Here is a 16143-nt window from a genome sequence, read left to right as displayed (position 1 = left end):
CTGGTTTTTAAGATAGGTAGGTAGATAGATATATGGTTGGATGGATGGGTGGGTGGGTGGGTGGATGGGTGGATGGATGGATGGATGGGTGGATGGATGGATGGATGGATGGATGGAAGGATGGATGGCTAGAAGGATGCACGGATGGATGGATGGATGGATGGATGGATGGATGGATGGATGGATGGATGGATGGAAGGTTGGATAGATAGATGGAAAGATGGAAGGATGGATGGGTGGATGGATGAAAGACAGATCTATAGACAGAGACAAGCACGTGTGAGGATTTGCATGAATACTCTATGCTGCCCAGACTCTTTTCAGAACTGGAGGATTTATTACCAAAAATGCTGGGAACATTGTTGACTAACAGCTCTCAGCTGTTACCCCTCTGTAGAATTGCCTCAGCTGAACAGAGCCACCTTGCCCAACTTCATGACTCCTTCTCTTGCAGCCCATGTTCAATGAATGATCGATGCAGGGGTATAAAGGTCTAAACCTCTCACTCCAACTCAGAACAACTCTGAAGGACCATCCAGGATCAGAGCTCCCATGGGGTTAGCTGAGGCCTTTGTGGATACCACATCAGAGCCCCATCTTCTCCCTTTGCCCTATCCTGCTTCCTTTCCTTGCATTCCACGAGAGTTCATCCCTGGAGTGCTCCCTAATAAACCTTCTGCTCACTAATGTCTGTCTCAGGGTTTGATTCTCAGGGAACTCAACCTGCAAAACACACACACACACACACACACACACACACAAATATCCTAGCTTGAAACGGCCTAGAAGCAATGACACCCCAGTGGCAATGAACACACTTAGTGCCCAAATATTAATTTCTAGACATTATTGTCCACTAAAAGGAACCAGGCCTCTTTGGAGAAGTGGCTGATTCCAGGGTTGGGAAAGAGAAAATAAAAGATGAGCCTGAAACATCTTGCATCAGAAAGAAATGTTTGTTCAAAGAAGGATGAGGCCATACCAAAAGGACACGGGAAACAGCTTGAAGGGTTCTCACTGGCCAAATCTGGTACAATTTTAGCATCAAAATAAATAACGATAGAGCCAGCCTTAATGGCCTAGAGGTTAAAGTTCGGTACTCTCACCTCTTCAGTGGCCGGGGTTCATTTCCCAGTCACGGAACTACACCACCCATCTGTCAGTTGTCATGCTGTGGTGGCGGCTCACGTAGACGACCTAGAAGGATTTACAACTAGGATATACAACCATGCACTGGGGCTTTGAAGAGGGGAAAAAAAGAGGAAGATTGGCAACAGATGTTAGCTGAGGGTGAATCTTTAAAATAAATAAATAATAATAGTAGCGAATTATGAGCCATTGAATAAAATAGGAATTCACAAGTCTATACTGTTGTAAGTACATAAATGAACAAATAAACGAATGAATGAGAAGGAAAAGCTCTTCCCTATAGTAGAATACCAAGAAATAAATGCAGAAAGAATGATGGAATGAGAATAATCACCATTTGACAAATCTTACAGCAATGATTGATTTGGGCAAGAATCATCAGTGGATGCTAAAAACTATTGGGTGAGAATTTGGTGAGGAATAAGATATCTACGTAATCTCATAACATCTCCCCACAAGGTCCTTATTGACTACAAAGGGGGAAATAGTAGCTTTACAGAGGGAAACTGGGTAGATACCACCTTAACCAAGTGACCCATGTTAACATTACCCGTAATAGAACAAACTGACATCCTGCCTTCTGATACAAATGCATTGAGGACACAGCATCATTTTAGTGGTATTCCTGCCAAAAAAGCATAACCTCAATCTAATCTGAGGAAACATCAGATGCACTCAATTGAGAGACATTATACAAAATAACTAGCCTGTACTTGTCAAAAATATCAAGGTCATAAAAGACAAAGACAGACTGGGGAACTATTCCAGATTAAAGAGATTTGGCAATGTGTGATCCCAGAGCGGACCCTGGACCACATTCTTTGCTTCCTCTACTTTATCTTATTTTTGCTATAAAGGACATTATTGGGACAACTGGCAAAGTTTGAATAAGGTCTGTTGATCAGATGATAGTATTTATCAGTGTTCATTTCCTGATTTTAATAAATCACACTGTGGTTATTTAAGAGAATGCCCTTGTTCTTAGGAAGTACACACTGAAGTGTTTAAGGATAAGGGAGAATCATGTCTGCAATCTACTCTCAACTAGCATAGAAAGATATTACACACACACACACACACACACACACACAAAGAACAATAAAGCAAATGTGGTAAAATGTTAACAACTGGGGAATTTGGATGAAGGACACACAAAACAATTCCTTTATAAGGAGCTCTTTGTACCATTCTTGCAACTTTCTGCATTTCTGAAATTATTTCAAAATAAAAAAAAATTAAAACTACAAGGGTCACTTTTAAATATCCTACTTGATTGCCTACAAAATTGAGGATATTGACTACTGGGGAAAATGAAGGCTTAAGACAAAATATTCAAAGGTTTGAGGATGTATTTCACTAAGGCAACAAATTTAAACAAGCTGACTCAGAAAATTAAATTAGTACGCTTGACCAGATTTTCAGTATTCCATTGCTATACACATGGATGCCATTTCAGATTGTATGCCATATAGGCTATGGTGCAATATCAAAAATATTTTTAAATATTGTAATTGGAAAAGTAGAAGATAATTGTAGGTACCAAATGATTACAACTGAAGCTACTTGCTATAGTTTTGGGATTGTTGATATGTTTCTTCAAGATTATTGTAAAGATGATTTAATACTTTGATTTGTCTGAACTTTTTTACTTTAGAACTTTTAGAACATTTTCACTTTTTAGAACTTTTTAATTTTAATATGGCAAAGGAAATGCAGAAATAATCTTAATATACATTCCTATGCAGTCACTGTACAGATATTTTAAGACAAGCAATAAATTTAATAATTCATTTGAAGGAGAGAAGGAAATATCACTGGGATAAATATACAGTCATTATTTGAATAAGTTTTATGCAATTGTTGTAATTAAAATTTAATATTTTCTATGTATATGTCAAGTTCATTTGCAAATATGTAACTTTGCTACACCTGGAGGCTCCATTGATAGTTTTATTTTTTAAATTAGAAACAATTGCATTAACCTGGTGTACATTACCTTAACCAAGGGATTGAGGTTAGCAATAAGTCATGTTGATATCTTGAATTCCCAGATATGGTGCAATGAGAGTGGCACTTCACCTCTGTGCATCAGGCAAACTAAAAGTGAAGGACTCTACATTCTACAAAATACTCAGCCAGTACTCTCTAAAACTATCAAGGTCATGAAAAATGAGAGTCTGAGAAACAGTCACAGATCAGGGAGACTAAGGATACATGACAACTAAATGTAACGTGATATCCCGGAGGGGATTCTGGGAAAGAAAAAGAACATTAGTGGGAAAGCTGGTGAAATCCAAAAAATGTCTATAGTTTCATTAATAGTAATGTACCAACGTCAGTTTCTTAGTTTTGACAGATGTACCACAGTTATGCACGATGTTAACATTAAGGGAAACAGTGAAAGGTATCTGGAAACTCTCTGTACTGTCTTTGCAAATTATTCTAAAACAAAAAGTTTACTGTAGTAATGATTCCATTAATATAAATATATTCATAAGGTTGCTGAAGTACAACTTGCTTTGAAAGATGAGCATTTATTCACTCAAAAAGTATTTAATGTATCCCTACTATTTATCAAATAGTTCAGAAAGGACTCGTTTAGCCTGCCGAATACATTATTAAACAATGAGAATTCAGATTATATTAGCCCAGATGACATCCCATTTTCTACTTTCAAGACCAGAGGAGAAAAAATTTTGAAAGCTTTGGTTGGAAGAAGAGGAAACCAGATAATGAAACTACAGACATAAAATAACAATCAGTGATGATTCTGTTCAAACTAAGAGTTTTGAAGAACATTAACTATTAAGAAGTTGTACTGATGACCTGGAAAATATCTCTGATTGAGGAGAAAAGGCCATGCTATTAGATTCTTTTTCATGACGATAGGGGAAAGTAGATTTTTTTTTTACCACATATAAAGATAACAGAGGTAAAATGCTTTGCCTCCTTGCTTCTATATAACTTTAGATTGTATGTCAGCTCACCCTTTAGAAATCTGTATAATGTACAGTTTAAGTCATATCAGGAAGGTGCAGTCTAAAAAAGGAATGACATTCTTTTACTGAAGAGAAGAAATTCTGGAATTGGCATAATTTTAAATAAGTATATAATTTTAAAACTCTGCATCTAATCTTAAAATAAGTATTGCTAGTTCAAAGAAACCATATGGCAAAACCTGTTTTGCTAATACCTGTGAGTCTTTTTTTTTTTGTTTTTAAGACGAAAGTTTAGCTAAGCCCAACAATACTGAAAATGCCAGCATAACAGTTTAGTGATTTTTTAGTAGTTATATAATAACACAAAATGCTACGTAGAAATAACCCTGATTTAGAACTGTAGTCCACACTTGATCATCTATAGGTATTTAGATTGAGTTATAGTTTCTATTCATGATCGAGAAGTGCATTTCTGCTGTTTAGCTACCATACCACCTCCTTGGATTATATCAATAGCCATGACTCTACTGAATAAATTGTGGTCACCATGCAGGATGGCATTGACAGACCTGCTTCCCAAGAGCCCAAGGCAGAAGGTTATTTAGGACAAATGCACCCAGTTCAATAAAATGCTAAATCAAGTTCAACAACAACAATGAAATGTAGCCCATGTTAAATGTTTTCTCCCATATTCAACAAAAAATAAAAGGAAAAAATATAAATTTGAAACCAGTAGAATTAAACTCAAAATGAAATATAATTAGTAATTAGAATTTCGACAATGAAGTTTCAGAACATATACACTTGACAAAAGTGATTTTAATTATTTGCCAAGTAAGTCCCACTAAAGATGAACATATTAGAGGCAGGTTCTTTTTAGGCAGCAATAGGAAATTTTGAAAATGATTTTGTACATAATCTAATCTAACTGCCTCCTTTTGCCCATTGAAGAAACTGAGGCCCTAAGGAGTTGTAATAATAGCCAATAATTATTGTAGGCCTATTGAGCACTGAGGACCTTGCATAATTGCATTTAGTCCTCAATAAATCAAACAAGTAAGCAAACTCCTCAAAGATTAGGAACCTGAGGCTAAGCAAGGTAAGTAGTTTACACAGGATCACATAGAAAGCTGAAGGGCAGGGACTCAGGCCCTTAACTATAGGAATAAGGAGCATGGCTAATTTTCTGGAACACTGTACATCAGACATGATTTTATTAAAAGCTGCACTTTTTTTCAGTTCAGTTGGAATCATTTTAATAATCTAAAATTCTATTAATTTAAAACTCCGTTTTTGGGCCGGCCCCGTGGCTTAGCAGTTAAGTGCGCGCGCTCCGCTGCTGGCGGCCCGGGTTCGGATCCCGGGTGCGCACCGACGCACTGCTTCTCTGGCCATGCTGAGGCCGCGTCCCACATACAGCAACTAGAAGGATGTGCAGCTATGACATACAACTATCTGTTGGGGCTTTGGGGGAAAAAATAAATAAAATTAAAAAAATATAAAACTCCGTTTTCTCCAAACTTCAAATTAGAGTTTAAAAGAAGGGAATGGAGAGTGAGATGGCAAGACTGTGGTTTAACTGCACACCATCAGGAAGAGGGGCACTAAGGTCGCTGGTGTCTAGAGCGATTTGCTCTGCTCTGGAGTAGCCCCTTTCTCGAAGAGAAGTCAGAGCTGTGTGCTCAGCCCTTGCTGGGAGCAGGCTGGAGGCTGGCTGTGATGAAACGGTGAGAAGACTTAGGATTTTGGCCTTGGTTAGGAAAGAAATTAAGGCTTCACTGGTGAATTCTACTAAACATTTTGGGAAGAATTAACTCCAATTCCACACAAAGTCTTCCGGAAAACACAGGAGAAGGAAACACTTCCCAATTCTGTGAGGCCAGCATTATCCTGATACCAGAACTACACCCCGAAATCCCTCATGAGCATAGAAGCAAAAATCTTTTACATAATACTATAAAATCAAATCTAGCAATATGGAAAAAGAAATTAGGTCTGTTTATATTTGTTTTACATTTTTTTTTTTTTGGTAATTTATTTCAAGCATCAAAACAAGTCTTACTCATGTCTTGTACAATGTCATGTAATTCTTTCCTCCGAAAGGAAGTTTTCATTTTTCGTTTGTGCAGGCTAGCAAGGCAGACAGCAGAGCTTCCTCTAAAGGCCTTCGATGCTTCTATGGTAGTCACACAGAGAGCTGGCAGAAAGGACTCCATATTCTATGACTCAAAAGAAAACACACATGGATTATATCACTGCATAGCACAATGTGTTCACAATTTCACTTCCAGTTGTGTTCTACACTTTAATCCTTTGAACTTTAAAAAACAGAAAATTAAGTATATCTCCCATCGTACATTAAGGAAAATATATCTGCTTTATATTTTGATAGTGCCTTCATGTAACTTATCTCATTTAAATCTTATAACAACCAACGTGTCCAGAGGACAGGTATTACTCCATATTACACTCTTATACTTGAGCCTCGGGCTGTGACTTTGATAGGGCTCGCAAGGTCTGCACCAAAATCCATGAGTGCGCTTTTCCAGCCTATCAGGCTGAAGGCTGGCAATCTTCACTGACTCCGTTTCCATTTTGCCCTGTGGATGTTGCATAAAGGACTTTGAAAGAGAACATATAGCAGAATGATCTCACAGTCGAGGAATGGGAAATACTGGACGCTGATAACAAATGACCTACTGTTTCACTTAGACCATAGGCTTTTTGAGAAAGCATCATTTTATTTCTCTCTGGAAAAATCTGAGACCTTGTCATATTAAAATATATACTTGGTGAGTGGGTATATAAAAACATCCTTCTGTGTGAAAATCTCTCTGGCATGATACAGCTTGTTCCTCAAGTTAAATTTGTTCCTTCCTTTGTAGTTGAAACTGCACGTTGGTGTTACAGGAAGAACCTTGAAAAGGTTCTGGCTTAATATTTGTCCTGGGGCGATGAGACGATATTATTATAATTAACAAGGTTCAAAGAATTTTCAGGTAATTAGAACGTATGGTGTTTTAAAAAATAAGAAAGATGCGTTTAGTAGAATTTAAAGACGACCAGAACTCCAGCTACTTTTCCAGTAACCTACTTATCCAAGTACAAATACTGCTAAACATTATTTGGGGAAATAACCTGAATAGTTAATTAGTACTTTGAATAAACACAGTGGGTAGAATAATATTAATATTTATCCTTTGAAGTGTAACTAATGGAGTTTCAGTCTTCATAGCAGAGGTCCATATCCAAGTTTTATTTCCTTGGTTAGTTTAAAATACCTCATTAATATTTTAAGTAATTCTAAGGAACTACAAAGCTTGAAAATTTTTAGGTATTATTTTTAGATAACAAAAGTAATGGCCACTTCTTAAAATAAAGTTTTAAGATACAGAAAATTAGGTGGTTCTTTTTTCTATTATTTCTTTTTATAAATTCCTGCCAACCAAAACAATCACAGCCAACGTTCTGGTGTATTTCCTTCCACTTTATTTTCACGTGTAGATTTGGTGTATATTTTACATCCTAGTATCACTCTGCTGGTTCATAAACTCAAATTGGCAGTGAAGGAGGGAGATGAGGAGCTATGATGGGGTCCTCAAGGCTCTGCTGGCTCCATCAGCAACTCAGGCAGATTCTGTCTGCTCTCTGTTCTCTTCCTATATTATTTTTGCTGAGTATGGGGGATGCTGAGCCCCGGGGGCTGCTCATTTTCAGACTCTGCAGGAGAGTCTTCCTCTTGGATGAAATATGCAGATGAAAGCTGAGAGTACCTTGAAGGTGAGCACCTAAGGGTTAGACAGGGCTGAGGTATTTGAAACTCATCTACACAGGACTTGCCTGCTACGTGCCACTTGCTGCTTGCATACTTTTCCTGCGACTTAAGTCTATGTGATTTTTCCATCGCCACAATGGGAAAAAGGAGAGTTGAAAACAGGAGGCCAAGCAGGAGAGCTGAGGCAGTGAGACAATACCATCAACTGACCAGAGTCTCAATTTTAGGGAAGGTAGAAAGGCTATTGAAACGAGTAAGCAGGCCAGAGGAATTGAATAGTTCCAGCGATGAGGGAAGGAACGGTGAGCAGGGAACTCTTCACAGTTTGATTTCTTTGGTGACAGCATCCAGCGAAGGCTTGCATAGCTTTGAATAACTGCAACGTGAAGGTTAGGCTGGTGAGGAATGGCCAGCCCCTAACAAAGCTGGCTTTCAACCCATCTAATTGCAATTTGATCACAGCAATTAAAGACACATGTTTTAGCCTTTTCTCCTTATGATCTCCAAACAAGATTCCAGGTCTGAAAGACTCTTATGCAACAACTGATTTAGAAAAACAGCAAAAGTATGCGAGGGACGTCATGGAGAAGGTCTGGCCTTTAAGAAACCTTGTATATTTCTTTGGAATGTGTGTGTTTGCTTATTACCTTATAATAAATATGATTATTCTCAAATTGAGGGATAGTCTACAAGATGTGTACTCTTTAAAATGCCAATGTCATGAGAGATTGACGAACTGTTCCGGACCAAAGCAGGGTAAAGAGGCATAACAACGGAATGCAACGCGTAACCCAGAGTTTTTCTTTTGCTATAAAAGACATTAATGGAACAATTGGTGAAATATGAATAAGGTCTGGATATTAGACAACAGTATTGTATCAATGTAAATTTCCTGATTACGATAATTGAATATGATTCTGTTAGAGAATCTCTTTATGTTTGGAGATTTAGATATTAAGTATTTGGATTAATATTTATCATTGAAGGGTTAAAGAGAGCATCATGTCTGCGTTTACTCTCACACAGTTCAGGAAAAGATTATATACATAAAGAGAGAGAAAGGTAAAGCTAATGTGATCAAAAGTTAATATTTGAGAACTCTGTCGTGAAATTCTTTGTACTATTCTTTTCAGTAAGTCTAAAACTATGTCAAATAAAAATTTTTTAATAATGAAAGACAGCTTTTAAACCTTAAAAATGTTCAAGATGGTCTTATTAGCATTACATAAATATCACTGTAAAAGCACCACTGTTAATACTTAGGATAGTTTTAGTTATTGATAATATGCATTTGCCTTTTCACGACATACACTAAAATTCTAACGTCAAAACAATATTACATTTATAATAAGGAACAATCTAACTGTCTTACTATATGAGTAACACCAAGAGCAGCAAATCCCGCCAGTCATCTACCAGCAAGAATTGTCCCCTAAGAGAACTGATTTATACAGCAGGACATCAAGTAGATGATAAAGTCACATAACATAGGTGAGTGATTTAAAGGAATAATATCATTTTACCACTGCACATTTGAATATCGCTTTTTCTTCTCTAAGTATTTTTGCCTGTATTATCTCATTTTATACCTTGTGTTCATGTATTATTTTAGACCTGCAGTTTTTCAAGTAAACATTTTCACAGATTGATGAGATTTTTAAATATATATATATTTGAAGCTGGTTAAAACAACTACAATCTGAGAAAGACCTCTTATTGACTCGAACTAGAAAATGGAAAGGAGGATTGTATTATTCTCAAAGCACCTAGAAATGTAAGTGTTGCTTATTCTTAATCTATCACAATCCTGAAATCAAACACCTGCCTTGGGCAATCCGTGATAAATCAAAATATTTTTAGTTATGACAAGAAGAGTGATATCAACCCAAGTGGAATCTTGTTTTCATGGGTATATATTTGTCCTACTCTACTACGATGAAGCTAGTTAGAACTTTGTATTACAAGTCTTTCCATCTAAATTAGATTCCAAGATAAAGAGATTTGGTGTTTGAATATTGTCTTCCTTGCATTTACCATTGGTGGCCAGATTCTGAGAAAAAGATGAAAAAATTGTTCCTTTTAGGTTAATGGAAAAGAAAAAAATAACAAAGAATTGTAACTTTTAGTATTTTGAAGGGAAGGTAGGTACAAACGTAAGGATTTCTAACAGGGATAATTTGTCAATTATTTACACGTTTAATTCTGCTGGACTTTATCTTCAAAATATGAGGAAAGTAAATGCAGTCATTTTTAACCATGGATATCATTTAGATTCCAATGTCACTCCTCTGCCTAACTCCCCCCCTTGCTTTCAAGTTCACTTCCTCTGCCCCTGCTGCAGCCACAGAGACCCTTCAAAGGCTTTTGTGCTGGCAATTTCCCCTTTCAGGAAGGCTTTCCCCACAGATATTCATTTACAGGACTCCATCTGTCTGTCCCTTGCACCCTTCGGGTCTTGCTTCTGTAACTTTCTTCATGAGCCTTCCATGGCCAATTTATCCAAAATTGCAAATCATAGCCCACCCCTACTCCTCATGCTTCCTGCCCCCCTTCCCTGCTTCATATTTTGCTTAGCATTTGCAGTTTACTGGCTTATCTTATTTATGGTCTGTTTCCCTTCCTGGAACGTCAGTTTCATGAGGGCAGTTTTGTTCTGTGCTCTATCACCAGAGCCTAACATTTGCCTGGCATATCATTCATTAATTGAATAAATGAATGAGTGAATGCTAAAAACCACATGAAGGTTAACAGCAATGAGTAATAATAATAGCAATGAGCAAATTTATGAACTGTGTACTGCCAAAGCTATCAGTTATAAGTATTTTGTTTGCTGGTTTGTTTGTTTATCTCTACTTTTCTACTATTTTTAGTGCAGGCAAATAAAAGATTATGTTCAAATTTCACAATAATGAATTCCACAGCAGACCCTCAGCTTAGTCAACACTTGCATATTCTATAAACATATGCTAGAAAGAGTTTTACTTTGGCTAACGAGTTACTATGTTGCCCAGTAAAAATGTGAACCAACCTTAATTGATGAGTTACTAATAGTTCCTTCCCCAGGTCCATATTAACAGATATATATTTGAACTTACTTATTATATAGAATACACATTAAAATGTGAAATGTGGGGGAGTATATGGACTTGCTGCCTTCCTGAATCCCATGGACTGAATTGTGTCCCCCAAAATTCACATGTTGAAGCCCTAACCCTCAATATGTTGGTATCTGGGGGTGGGGCCTTTAAAGGCAGTTAGGTTTAGATGAGGTCACGAGGGCGGTTCCCTCATGATGGAATTAGCATCCTTATGAGAAGAGACACCAGAGAGCTTGCTTCTTCTCTCTGCACCATATAAGGACACAGGGGAAGGCGGCCATCTGTCAGCCAGGAAGAGAGCCCTCACCAGAAACTGGCCATGCTGGCACCTTGATCTTGGGCTTGCCAGCCTCCAGAACTGTGAGAGAATAAACTTCTGTTGCTTAAGCCACTCAGTCTATGGTATTTTGTTATGGCAGCCTGAGCAGACTATGACACCGAACGGAATTAAAAACCAGATCCTCCGAGGTGGAAAACAAGAGGTCAACATTCCATACAGTTTAGGCAGCTGGATGTCTCATCTTTCTCTAGAATTACTCCTTGCAGTTACTATTATTGCCTCCCCGCTGGCCCCGGGGGGGGGTCTATTTACTTTAAAACTCAGACCCAAGTGAGGTCCTGAGGCCATTCCCACCAAAATCTGTACAAAGCTAGGACAGGGCTGGGGTGTTGGGCAAGTTTTTACAAATTATTAAGGGATAACTAGGGGCGGCTACGTAAAAACTAGGTAGATCCGTGCAAGACCTGGTTTGCTCCTTGGGCTTCACAGTAGACACCAGCTTTCCACCAACCACTGAGGAGCACGTGCTCCGACTCCTCTTCACCTGGAAGTCTGGACCCAAGGAAGGGCCTGTGCCAATCTGGGAAATGCCCACAACCTCCACCTAATTACTGCTGTGTTCCTGGGCCCTGGTAACTGAAAGGTCTGTTGTAGAGGGAAATGTAGGGCTAGGGTCCAAGGTCCCGATGCATCATGCCAAATGGAGAGAGATAAGACTGCGTCCCCTCATCCTGGGATGCAGATGGCTTCCTGTCCAACCCCTCCCAGGAATTCTGAACCAGGGGAGAGAAGAGGGAGGAGAAAGCAACTGATAGAGGGTGCTGGCTACTTAGAGCCATTGAGAGATTGCCAGGAGAAGTAGACTTTTGTTTTCAAGTCATTTTTAATCACAACCTCCAAGAACACAGCAAGAAGAAAATATTGAATCACTGAAGGAGGGGCGAGATTTGCGTATCAAGTGATATAAACTATGCAAATGTCAGCAACAATAAATGAGCTGGGCAGAGATGATGTCACTGAAGTTTAGTGAGAAGAGGCCTCATTCCAAAGCACTCATGGTTTTCATTGTCTTGTTTTCTATCTTGTTTACTAAAAGCTTGTGGGTTTTCCAACATATGTAGCTGATTTCATGTACTTTTGGTATTTCAATAGCATTTATAACGGTTGTCGCTTTTTCTCTGGAAAGTTGGTACTTCCTAATGTGCCACTGATTTTGGAATGGCCACTGCCACCAAGTTCTGTGTCACTCCCACCCACACAATACATCGTGTTGGCCCCTCTCCTTTATAGAAAGGTATGTTCAGAGGGGGAGAGGAGAGGTGCCACCACAGATCAGCTGGTTAGAACCCCTCCCAGTTAGGACAGCTTTGTGAATTTGAGACTTGGGCAGATTGGGCCTGTTCTCTGTTTCGTGGCTCCCAACTGCACCCCCAGCATCCACCCAACCTCATTCAAAATCAAAATGATGGTGAACCCTGTTGTGGGTGGATCAGTACCTGCATATCACCAGACTTGAGAAGCAACTGTAAAAACACGTGCCTAATTATTGATCATCTCCGTAAGTAAAAGATAGGTATCAAAATAGGAAACACGATATTTTTGTTGTTAAACAAAACATGCCAAGTTGGAAATGATTTCCCAGCTCTGAGCATCTCTCAACTAAATGATCGTGCCACAGAAGTAAGCGTATCAGAAAACGTGACATTTCAGGGCATTCTAGTAGTGAGAAGAAAAACAAACAGAGGAAAGGGTAGTATTTCAGAAAAGAAAAAAGACAGCTGAGAAACAGTAATAGCTGGAAATTTTTTTGTGGAGGTTGTTCTTTCTGTTTATAATTTTCCTAATATTCATAACACTGGGTTTAGATTTGGAACTCCCTACCCCAAGTGTCACTTGCTCTCTTGAAATGTCTCCAGAAGTTCATGTGCAGTATTTGATTATATCACAATCAAAATTTAGAGCACATCACATGCACAGTACAAAAGTAAAACATCAATACCAACTGGAAATGCCTGATAAAATTATAAGTACTTTATTTTTCCCTCGTACTTTTCAATCTTTTCCAAGTAGTCAACCATGAATATGAACTACTGTCACAACTAGAAAAAAATCATTTAAACTGCCTGCTAATTAAGATGATGCCATTTTATATGTTCCAGAATTTGTAATACAGGCGTTGGCTATTCTTTCCTCATTCCCTCTTTTACTCTTTAAACAGCCAGTTTTGGAAATGAGATGCTCTGCTTTGATGGTAGGCTAGGATCAAATTAAACTTCTCCTGAATTTCACAAGTCCAATATTTCAAACGAGAGATTTCAGCTCACTTGACACATTTTAACACACTTGGGTTCGATGAAGCATTGCTTATGTGAATAATTAGCTTGAACAATGTGTGAAAGCAAATGGATAGTTTGTGAGGCAGTCACTAATTGTTCTTCCCTCCACCCTCCTACAAATGAAGGTTGAGAGGGAAAGAGAAGATGGGCCTTTCCTTTAACGCAGCACAGGGTTTCTGCAGCAGTGTGTACAGTGTGGAGAAAGGAAGGAACAAGAATAGATATCCAGCCAGCCAGATCAGACCTAGTGCTCAACCACAAGAAAAATTTTGCAGCCAGACAACCATCCCATCACGTCCTATGAATATTATCTAGTGCTCAGTCATGAACCCTAGTATATGAGACAGAGAGAAAAACTTGGTGTTTGGGTGTGTTTGAACAGCCAGGACTCCACTGCCTTAGCGGACTCTGTCATTTAGTTATGGTTTCTATTTTAAAAATCTACCTTCATGCAGCTGATGTTTTTACTTTGCTGGTTAATTTTAATGCTAGCTTTCGAAGGTAATAGCTAATTGAGAGCAAAAGAAAAGAGACACAGATAAAATGCCGCACCTCTCTGGCTAATGCAGAACTGCTTCAGTCACAGCTCGATCTAATACAGTTACCACCCCCAGGCCAGGGTGTTCAGAGTCTCTTATTTTGGAGTTAGACCCAGCTGGGGCTTGAAACTGGCTCCAGACTTTTAGTAGCATTACCAGATGGTGGGATCCTCTAGAAAGGAATTCTACTGTGGGCTTTCTCTTCTCTAACTAGGTCTTTGGACATAATGTGCTTTCTTAGCCAGTCACCAGCTAACTGAGGCTTCTCACTCCTTAACTAACCAGTCTCTCGCTATCTCTACTCAAGGGAGAAATTAGGAAAGAAACAGAGAAAGAAAGAGAGAGGGAAAGAGAGAGATGATGGTCTCTTATTTCCTGTATATGTTAGTAGAAGACAGTATTCTTTTTCTTTTCAGTCATTAGGATTTCTCCCCCCTCCCCAAGCGCTGTTTTCCTGTTTTTAGCTTTGTTTTCTTTTGTTTTAGGAAATCCTTCTCCTCTTTAGTCTTATCGGGTGAATCTTAATTTCAAAAACAATTGGAATTACCAACCATCTCCTAGCAGGAGCATAATCTGGGTTATGTACAGGTTAGCCACTGGGACAGAGATAATTGGGACTCAGGAAAAGGGGTAAGGACAGAAGTCATTGGCAGGCAGTGACAGAGCCGACATTATAGATCTCCTTACAAACATAGGATCATAACTTGTGTATTTGGATTAGAAATATCCCCACCAAAACCAAAAACATAGGTTATTATTTTTTTTTTTGAGGAAGATTGGCCCTGAGCTAACGTCCATTGCCAGTCTTCCTCTTTTTCTTTTTTTCTCCTCAAAGCCCCAGTACATAGTTGTATATCCTAGTTGTTGGTCCTTCTAGTTGCTCTGCATGGGACGCTGCCTCAGCACGGCTTGATGAGCGGTGAGTAGGTCCACGCCCAGGATCTGAACCTGCAAACCCTGGGCCACTGAAGCAGAACGTGCGAACTTAACCGCTATGCCACCAGGCCAGCCCCAAAGTTATTTTTAAAGTAGTTTCTTCACAAAATGAGTATTTGGTTTTGGTTTTTGCTTGTTTTGTTTTTATTGGGTTTTTATTTTTGTTTTTTGGCCAACCAGTGTTTCTCCCTTTCTATTCATTTTCACGCCTAGTTCCCACTGATTCTGTGAGCTCCCAAAATTTGTGCACTCAATTCCCTTTTGCTTACCTTAGCCAACTTTTGTTTACCTGGCTTTGGGTTAGTCAGCCTAGTGGCTCATAAGCAAAAATATTAACCAAGACACCCAGCCTCCATCTTGGCCCTCACCTCTTCTCCCAGTTGTAAAATTTCTAGTGATTAAGCATAGATTAGATATCCATGATCCAAATGTTATCTCCTGGATAAGTTTCCTGGGTCAGCAAACTGGAATTAAGGGAATGAGGAACAAGAGCTGATCTAAGATGAGAATACTTCAGCAGCACAATATCGGTGTACTCATAAGACACAAAGAAAGATGTGAGAGTGCATATGTCTGTCTGCAACATTGCAGGTAAGGACTTAGACTATTTACAGTTTTACCCATAGTTGGCTTTAAAGACTATGGTAGGATCCTTCCCTGTAGCCTTCTGCTCTGATATCCTTCCTACTCCTTCAGAAATACAGGCCACTGGGACAGAGATAATTGGGACTCAGGAAGGGGGGTAAGGACAGAAGTCATCAGCAGGCAGTGACAGAGCTGACATTATAGATCTCCTGACATACAGAGGGTCGTTCGAATGCTTTTATGAACATTATCTCTGCTGCTCCTCACAGCAATGCTGTGGGGAAGGCAGAGCAGATACTGTGGTCTCCATTTTACTGTGGAGAACACGGAGCTTCAGAGAGAAGTTTTCTAAAGGTCCAAGGCTGAAACCCACATCTTCTCACTGCTGCTATAAAGAAACCAAAGAGGTAGGCTAAGTAATGTATTGGCAAAGAGGAACAAGTACTAAACGAGTGAAGAGTTGTAGATCTGTAATTATTAATAGCCACTACTGAGGTTACACCACC

The sequence above is a fragment of the Diceros bicornis genome, chromosome 14 (assembly GCF_020826845.1).
Source record: "Diceros bicornis minor isolate mBicDic1 chromosome 14, mDicBic1.mat.cur, whole genome shotgun sequence".
NCBI lineage: Eukaryota > Metazoa > Chordata > Mammalia > Perissodactyla > Rhinocerotidae > Diceros > Diceros bicornis.
Note: the sequence above shows the minus strand (reverse complement) of the source record.